At 43.9% G+C, this 9,385-nt stretch overlaps 1 long non-coding RNA gene across 1 annotated transcript; it reads right to left on the bottom strand.

Annotated features, from left to right (window-relative positions):
• Positions 1–1,791: 1,791 nt before the first annotated feature.
• LOC117445223 (uncharacterized) lies at positions 1,792–9,073 on the bottom strand. Its single transcript, XR_004551949.1, has 2 exons — positions 8,459–9,073; positions 1,792–2,730 (listed from the first exon to the last, which is right to left on the bottom strand). It is a non-coding gene; the product is annotated as an uncharacterized lncRNA (long non-coding RNA).
• Between the last annotated feature and the right edge of the window lie 312 nt (positions 9,074–9,385).

Raw genomic sequence — 9,385 nt, 5'->3', positions numbered from 1 at the left:
GGGGTGGGGACCTCCAGTGGAGGATCCTCCACGCTGCGGTAGCTGTTAATGCGTTTGTTTCAGTGATCAACCCTACAGTGTCTGACGCCTGTCCTTTCTGTGAACAGAGGGAAACCATTTTTCATTGCTTTACGGAATGTGGTCGACTCCTTTGTCTTTTTCAGTTACTCACTCAGATGTTGTTTTTGTTTAATGTGGTTTTTTCTAAGACAATGTTCATTTTGGGTTGTCGGTACAGCCAGAAGCAAAAGTGCAAAAGTCAGCTTTTGAATTTTTTGTTGGGGCATGCTAAAATGGCCATCTACCTCAGCAGGAGGAATAAAGTTGCGGAATCTTTGGATACCGATGCAGTTTTGATTTTCAAGCGGATGGTTAAAGCAAGACTGAAAGCGGACTATGATTATTTTTGCTTAACCAAAAATGTGGGAGAATTTGAGGCCATGTGGTGCTTTAAAAATGCTTTGTGTTCTGTGGTGAATGACGATCTTTTTTTCAGTAGTTGTCTGAACTGACAATGTGTGTCAATGTGTCTGTTTGGTCATTTGATTTGTGAATAAAAGTGGTTTGAAAAATCTCTCTCTCTCTCTCTCTCTCTCGTTTTTGAACAGGTGGCAAAATGGTCAGATATACAAGTCAATGCATTCTTATGGGACGCAGTGCTGCAGTTGGTTGTCTCTGATCTCTGGACACACACACAGGTGTTATGAGTAGGTGCGCAGGAACAGAAACAAACACTGACAGACTGGATTTTAACAGACGTGTGGGGTCAGACTGTCTCAGCCTATTATGTTCTGTCTGATGGAGACTTCATACTTACTTCAACAGGTTACACATATTTTATACATTATTGGTGACGTATGGTTTTAGTCGAAAAGTTTGCAGTCAAAATATTCTGCTGCTTTCCCAAGCCTTTTTACTTTCTTTTCTCATCTTAATACAAATTCATTCACTACTACTTACATCTGATATTTAACTCCTTCAGCCTATTATACATTTTCTAGTTATTCTAACAAGTACAGTAGTAATCCAAAACTACATTTACAATTGACTGCCTTTTTCTTTAAAATAATGTAATGGTTTTCTTCCCACAAATTACACAAACTGTTCAGTATGGCAACCAGATTGAAAGGCCACTTAACCTCTTAAGCCCGAAAGTCCCCCCAGTGGACCCCTCCCACCGGTTTTTTACGAGACTATGTCTCAGGGCTTCTTAAAATGTATTAAACTATTAATGTTTCATACCCTTTTAAAGGGTATGAAAGAACCGAAAGAACATGACCGAAAGAACATGACCGAAAGAACGAGATCGCGGATACAAGCGGCCGAGATGGGTTTTCTCCGCAGGGTGGCTGGTGTCTCCCTTAGGGATAAGGTGAGAAGTTCGGTCATCAGGGAGGGACTCGGAGTTGAGCCGCTCCTCCTTCGCGTCGAAAGGAGCCAGTTGAGGTGGTTCGGGCTCCTAGTTAGGATGCCACCTGGGCGCCTCCCTAGGGAGGTGTTCCAGGCACGTCCAGCTGGGAAGAGACCAAGGGGTAGACCTAGGACCAGGTGGAGGGATTATATCTCTTCGCTGGCCTAGGAGCGCCTTGGGATCCCCCAGTCAGAGCTGGTTGATGTCGCCAGGGAAAAGAAAGTTTGGGGCTCTCTGCTGGAACTGCTACCCCCGCGACCCGACCACGGATAAGCGGGAGAAGATGGATGGTGTGGGGTCTTCAATATTACTTTGTAAGGGTAAAACCCCAGTTCGGTTCAATATACCAAATCCAGTGAACAGAGATAACAGTACTCGAGTTTTCAATTTAGCTTGCTGCAAGGAGAATCGGCGAGCGACCTGCAAATGTCCACTCTCAACCAATTCTGCTCGCCTTCTCTCAGTGCAACTCTTTTATTTTCAACAATACAGTAACATGACAATCATGTGATGATGACCAACACCAATATATGTTAGTGTGTATCTTGTGACTCTGTCATGTGAATTTGTGTGTGTGTGTGTGTACGTGTGCTCTTGAACAGACTGTTCTCTGTTCCTCCCTTCCTGACTAAGAATCTTCTTGAACACTTTATGACAATACATTATGAAAACATATCTATCCTTCAATAAACTCTAACATTCCCTCCTGTTTTTCATAATTACTAGCTGGTTACAGTGTCTTTATTACTTTCAGAATTAATTCACTTGTTTTTGACATTTTCGAACCATTCGTCATATGACAGACAGTAACCTAGCTTTAAGTCTTACACATTGGAGAAGTATATTCGTCCTTTTGAGAGGGGTCTGTGTCAGTATAGTCATTGTGGTTCCATGGGTCATCTTTAAGTAGTGACCATTTTTTCTCTCGATGGACTTCTTCTTTTGTTGAGGATTCCTCACTCAATTGTCTTATAGTCATTAGTGTCAGACCCAGTAGGGCCACTACAAACAACACCTTTCCCAACATAGTCTATTTGTGATAGTGGTTCTGTTGTTTTCTTCACCGGGGTTGAGACCAGTATTTCCTAATGAAACACCGCCCTTTGTAGCCGGACTTCCACCACTTATCCGTCGTTAAGTTGGAGAGGTATTATCTTTTTGCAGTGGCTCTGATGTATCCACGTAGTTCTTTCGGCGATTTTTAGTGCAGTCGGTGTTGTCAGCAGTACCGTGTAGGGACCGTCCCACCGTGGACAGTGCCAATGCTTCCTCTTAATCACCTTCACGAGGACCTGGTCACCAGTCTGCACTCGAGTATCCTGTAAGGGAGTGGAAATGTCTGGCAGGTTATTTGTTCGAGCTATCTCATTGCTTCTGAAGAGTCTGCTCATCCATTCAGCTAATGTAGTCTCTGCCTTAGCATCATCCTCCTCCCTCACCTCGTCTGTGATTGGTAGTCTGAATTGCCTTCCTGTTATGATCTCAAAGGGAGACAACCCTTTTGCCTTTCTTCCTGTTTCCTCCATTGTTTTCCTTAGTCTTAACTTTACTGTTCCGTTTGTTCTTTCCACTAAGCCTGCACTTTGTGGATGATATGCACAATGGTTTTTTAATGTTATCCTCATATGCTCAGACAGTTTGGTAATAACCTGATTTACAAAATGAGAACCATTATCACTGTACAGTTTCTCTGGAATACCTCTGTTTGGTATTATTGTCTTGCATATGGCTTTTGCTACGGTAATAGCGTCTGCATGTTTTGCTGGGAATATTTCAACCCACTTTGAAAACGGACATATCATTACCAAACAGTATTTGTACCCTTGGCATTGTGTTAGTTCGATGAAGTCCATATGCATGTGTTGAAACGGGTATGTTGGTGGAGGAAACTTTCCTCTCTGTGGTCGCTCATTGCCTTGAGCATTGTGTCTGCAACATACTACACAGGCTCTACAAAAGTTTTTAGAAAATGTAATGTAGCTGTATGTATGGAAGTGTTCATTTATTATTGTCACCATCCCTCCTGTTGAGACATGGCACGGCCCATGACTCAAATGAGCTGCTGTTTTGTAGAGACTAACAGGGAGTACTATCTTGTTGTTTATCCTGAATATTCCCTCAGGGTCTGTGGTTGCACTATCTGTCAACCATTTCTTCTTTTCTCTGTCTGTTCTGCATATCCTTTAATATCACAAAAGGTATCGGTTGTAAAACACTTTCCCCCTTCTGCAAGAGGATATGAAACCCATATTCGCCCACAGCTGCTAGTTTTGCTACCTTATCCGCGTGTGCATTGCCAATTGTTACTGCATCCTTACCACTGGTGTGCACACCACATTTGCATATAGCGATGCTTTTTGGCAACAACACCGCTTTTAATAGGTCAGTCAGTAGCTGTGCGTGGGTGACTGGTTTTCCTGTTGACGTTTTCATGCCCCTGCGGGCCCATTGGGCTGCAAATACGTGGACTGTTGAGTGTGCATACTGGCTGTCTGTCCACATTGTCACATCTTTTCCAACCCCCGCTTTGCATGCTTCTGTAAGAGCTACTAATTCCGCTGCTTGTGCAGAATATGTGTGGGGGAGTCGGCCTGCTTTTATGACCTGTGTGTGTGATACAACTGCAAACCCTGTTTGATTTTGGCCTGTTATAGATTTAGAACAGGACCCATCCACAAACCATGTTTCTCCACTTGGCAGTTGAACATCTTTCAAATCTGGTCTTGGTTTGCATGTTCTGTCGGTCTCTTCTTTACAACAGTGTGGTTCTCCATCTTCTGCTGTAGGTATTAATGTGGCTGGATTTAAGATATTACATATTTTTATCACAATGTGTGGCTGTGACATTAGTGTAGCTGTCAGTGCCAAATAACGTGCAGGTGATAAGAAAGCCATTTTGGTGTCATGTAACAACATGGTGACTGCGTGTGGAACCATCAGTGTGAGTGGGTGGAACAAAACTATTTCTGCTGTACAATGTACCGCCATTGCTGCAGCGCATACTGCTTGTACACATACTGGTAATGCTTGTGCTACTGGGTCTAACTTTTTAGAGTAGTAAGCGACAGGCCTTAGTTTTGTGCCGTGTTTTTGGGCCAATACTGATGTCATAAACCCTTTTTTGCAGTCAACTGTTTGTACAAATGGTTTTTCATAGTCTGGTAATGCTAACACTGATGACCCTACGAGACACTGTTTAGTCCTTTCAAATGCAGCTTCTGCCTCTTGTGTCCATTCTATCTTGCCGGACATTTTCATGTCATTGTCTAAGTATATGCAATCTAGTAGGGGCTGAGTCATTCCTGCGTAGTCTGGAACCCATGCTCTGCAATAGTTAGTCAGCCCAAGGAATTGCATCATTTGTTTTTTTGTTGTTGGTTTTGGTGCGTTTAACAACGTCTGTTTCCTCTCTGAGTGTATGCGTCTTCCTTCTCGGTTTAAACTGTGGCCTAAAAAGATCACTTCCTCTTTCACAAACTGAAGTTTCTGTCTCGAAACCTTGTTTCCTGTGTTTGCCAATGTGTGACTTTTGTGCTTTCTTCCTGTGTGGGTGACGCAACAAGAATATCATCAACATATACCAAAATCTGCGATGTGTATTTGTAATGTAGCCAAACAATTTGCTATTTCTCGTGAAAAGATTGTTGGGCTATCCACATACCCCTGAGGTAATCTGGTGTATGTGTACTTCATTCCTTCATGTGTGAATCCGAACCATCCTTGTGAGTCTTTTTCTACAGGAATGGAGAAAAAGGCATTGCTCAAGTCTATCACTGAGAAGCACGCCATGTTTGGCTTAAGGCCGTTCATTAACGTGTGTGGATCTGGTACTGTTGGGGCTGTGCTTTGTACAGCGTCATTTACTGCTCTTAAATCTTGGATCATTCGCCATGACTGCCCATCAGCCTTTTTTACTGGGAAGATGGGGGTATTGCATGATGCATCAGGGCACTTACGCAGGATCCCTGCCTTTAGCATTTCTTCAATTGCAGGTTTAATGCCAACTTTTGCATCCTCTTTCAAGGGGTATTGTCTTATGTTAGGTCTGTAGTTAGTTTTTGGTCTAACGTGTATAGGTTGTGCGTTCACCATGCGACCTACATCACATTTTCCTTGTGACCATACGCATGGCGGCACCGTTTTCAGGACCTCTAAGGCCTCTTCACTTAGCATACATCATTGTTGTTCAGGGTCGTCTAGGTGGGCGCGTGGTGTCATCATTAGGGTATACCCTAGAGTTTTGCGCTTTAACCCGCCTCCAGTTTGCCAACCGTTTTTGTCATCTGTCCATTTTGTTATCCTGTTACCTCTAGCCACTAATAAACCTAAGTCTCTCCATGAAGTCCCTGGGCCTCTAGCTACTGATATGTGTGGCGTGGAACCTGGTTCCATTATCAAGGCAGTGGTTGATGGGACCCTAGCGTCAATTGCAACATCCCCGTGTTGGTTTGCATACATCGAGTGGAACACTACCCTCTGTGGTGTCAGTCGATGCACGAGCACATCATAGTCTTTATCTGGGCCAGGGGTGTTCTTGTACTTTAGTGTAACGTGCAATGCGTCAGGTTTCATTACTTATTGGCCATGTTGTGGGGTGAATAGCGTTAACAGGTGTTCACCTGTGTTTGTCACGTCAGGTTGTGGCATGTCTAGTGACCAGTAGTAGTTGGGGGTGTTTATGGATTTTTGAAGGAAGACCTGGTCTTCCACTTTTTCTCCGGGCCCTACTGCTCGCATTCCCCCTTTGACTGGTACTATACTGATTTTTAACATTTCCATGCCGTCTCTCCCTAGCAAATTGACAGGGCAGTTTGAGATGAACACAAATTTGAGGGATGCCTGGAGGCCTGACCTTCTATCTTCCATAACAAGTGGCTTTGAAATCGACCTCTGATTTATGTGTCCATTTGCTGATTTTACAAACATAGTGCCAGTTGGTGGCCACATTCTTTGGACCTCTTTGTTCACTACTGATGAGTCTGCACCGCTGTCACATAAGAATTCAAATTTTTCCCCATTGATTTTGATTGTCCTGGTAGGTTTAATACTGTTGTCCGACAGATTCAGTAATACTTCAGAAATGTCAATGTGATGTGTGTGGATGTCCTCTTCTTCCTTTTCTACGTCTAGTCAGTTGTCATAACTATGTAGGTTATGTGAAGGGGGGGGGGCCATGTCTTTTCGTCTTTGTATTGTCCCTTTTGTCCCCCTTCTTTGTTCTGTGGGCTCTCTTCCCTGCAGTCCCTAGCCATGTGTCCCTCCTTTCCGCATCTGTGGCATAGGAATTTCGCATCTGAGTTTAGTCCTCGTCCTCTGCCTCTGCCTGTTCCTCTACCATTCCCTCGTCCTCTGTTAAACCCACCTCTTCCCTGTCCTGGTCCTACAAAGAAAACCTAATTGGTTTATCCTCCTTCTCCTACAAAGAAAGCTGATGCAGATGCTTTCTTTTGTCTTTTTTCTTTGATTTGGGATGTGGCGTGTTCTGCATAATTTAGGCATTCTTGTAAGTCGCATGTTCTATGGTTAACATTGTGCTTGCGGATGAAATCTGCGATTCCTGGGTGAAACCCATTCATTAAGCTTTGTTTTAGCTGCTGTACGAATGCAGAGTCAGCTACGTTGCTGTAGGGGATGCCGCTGTGAATACGGAAACACTCTTCCATTCTTACTCTGAAGTCCCGCACTGACTCTTTTTCCCCTTGCCTACATACCGAGACTTTTGTGAAATCACGTCTTAGGGCAAAAGTCCTCTCAATTGCTTGGTACACTGGAACCAGAGCATTGGTTAAAGCCTGGTCACCTGGTGGCATTGGGCCTCCATCTGCTGCTGTTCCCGTGAAAATGCCTTTTACCCTTGCCCACTCATGGCCAAGGATTACCATAAGGGTTCTTAAAACTTCATGTCCATTTAAACCATATGACGCTATTAATGCAGTATGGTCAAGGACAAACTGCGCCGGGTCCTGTTTGTATGGAGTCAGTCCCTCACAAGCCTTTTTACACTCATCCATTGTCCATGGGCGGAACACTTTTAACATTCTTTCTAGGTCTTCGCCAACTCCATAGTGCGGGTTGGCTACTTGTACTAATGGATAAGCGTCACCCTGATATGCTGTTCCGTCGAAGGATTTTTCTGCTTCTCTTAATTCTTCAACAGGATATAACTTGGTTTTCCTTTCCTCCTTGCTTCTTGTATGCGGAGGGCTTATTGTTGCTGCCCATTCTTGTTATATGCGTTGTTTTGTCTCTTTCTCTCTTTGCTTTTTCTCTTTCTCTTGCGCTTTTCTAATACTTTGCTCTTCCCTTCTATGCTCGACTATTATTGCCGCTGTGCGTGCAGCATCAATTGATCCTGACGTCCCTGTCTCCTCGTCTGCTTTCACTGAAATAGCCGCTGCTATCATACCTTCCACTGCTCCACCTGTCCTTTTATGGGCTTGTTCAGCCCATATAACTGCAACCCGTAGTTGAGCTTCTAACTTCTTTCTTTTCTTGCCTTGCATTGTTCCAGCTGTTGCTGCTCTCAATTTGTCGCTTAATTCTCTTACTGCTGTTTTCTCCAGCTTCCCTTGGAAGCCGTACTGTTTATACCATTTGCTACAATAAATGGTGCTGCCATGACTATATATTTCCATATATCTCATGTCCCCTGTAGCGGCAGGCTTACTCCCATCGGACCCCATGATTCTAGCTTGGTGTTCCTACTGGACAACGTGTCAGTCGGAACCTAATCCCTAATTCACCACTGTGTGTACTTCAACAGGCCACAGAGTTTGTGTTAGCACCGTTAGGTTTCCACTCTGTGCGCTGATTCCACTGGTGACACTTTTACACACTGCTTTCACTCAATCACTCATAAATGTACCCAACGGCACGTCGATCCTCCTTTTAGGCGGAGTAGCCTTTCTCTATCAACGTTTTATCACCCTCCTTATAGGCGGAGTAACCTTTCTCTATCAACGTTTTATCACCCTCCTTATAGGCGGAGTAACCTTTCTCTATCAACGTTTTATCACCCTCCTTAATGGTGGAGTAACCGTGTCTTACCCGTTATCTGTGGTCACTGGTCCGGTTGGATTCCGTGAATCGTGTCCAGGATGAGGGAGGTTGGACATATAAGCACCGGCCCGGCCACGAATTCTGCGTCCCGGGTCTTTCTCGGGGTCGGCTGATGATCCCGGCTGTCGACAGACTGCGGCGTGTCGTCTCCTTCCTCCTTCCCGTCACGATGTTGTTGGATTCCGGCTCGAAGGACCAATTAATGAGGGGTCTTCAATATTACTTTGTAAGGGTAAAACCCCAGTTCGGTTCAATATACCAAATCCAGTGAACAGAGATAACAGTACTCAAGTTTTCAATTTAGCTTGCTGCAAGGAGAATCGGCGAGCGACCTGCAAATGTCCACTCTCAACCAATTCTGCTCGCCTTCTCTCAGTGCAACTCTTTTATTTTCAACAATACAGTAACATGACAATCATGTGATGATGACCAACACCAATATATGTTAGTGTGTATCTTGTGACTCGGTCATGTGAATTTGTGTGTGTGTGTGTACGTGTGCTCTTGAACAGACTGTTCTCTGTTCCTCCCTTCCTGACTAAGAATCTTCTTGAACACTTTATGACAATACATTATGAAAACATATCTATCCTTCAATAAACTCTAACAGATGGATGGACCCTTTTAAAAGGTAAGAAACTCCGCTAACTGACAATAAGAACAATTGTTAGCTAAAAAAAACACAAGAGTAATACCAAGCCTTTGAATTAGCATTGAGCGTGCTAACTAATGCTAACGCTTTTTTACACAGAACTCACGGTAGAAATGCCCTTATTACTATCTTAACTGCACAAACAAGATATACGATTTAAAGCTGAGACTCCACAGATTCCACACATGTAATGTCATCACTGTACGACCTCGAATTCCTGGAGCTATCCGCCAGAAAAGAGAAAGTAAACAACATCCAGTTTA

This window comes from Pseudochaenichthys georgianus, chromosome 4 (assembly GCF_902827115.2).
Source record: "Pseudochaenichthys georgianus chromosome 4, fPseGeo1.2, whole genome shotgun sequence".
NCBI classification, from domain to species: Eukaryota; Metazoa; Chordata; class Actinopteri; order Perciformes; family Channichthyidae; genus Pseudochaenichthys; species Pseudochaenichthys georgianus.
This window is presented reverse-complemented; position numbering and strand designations above follow the sequence as displayed.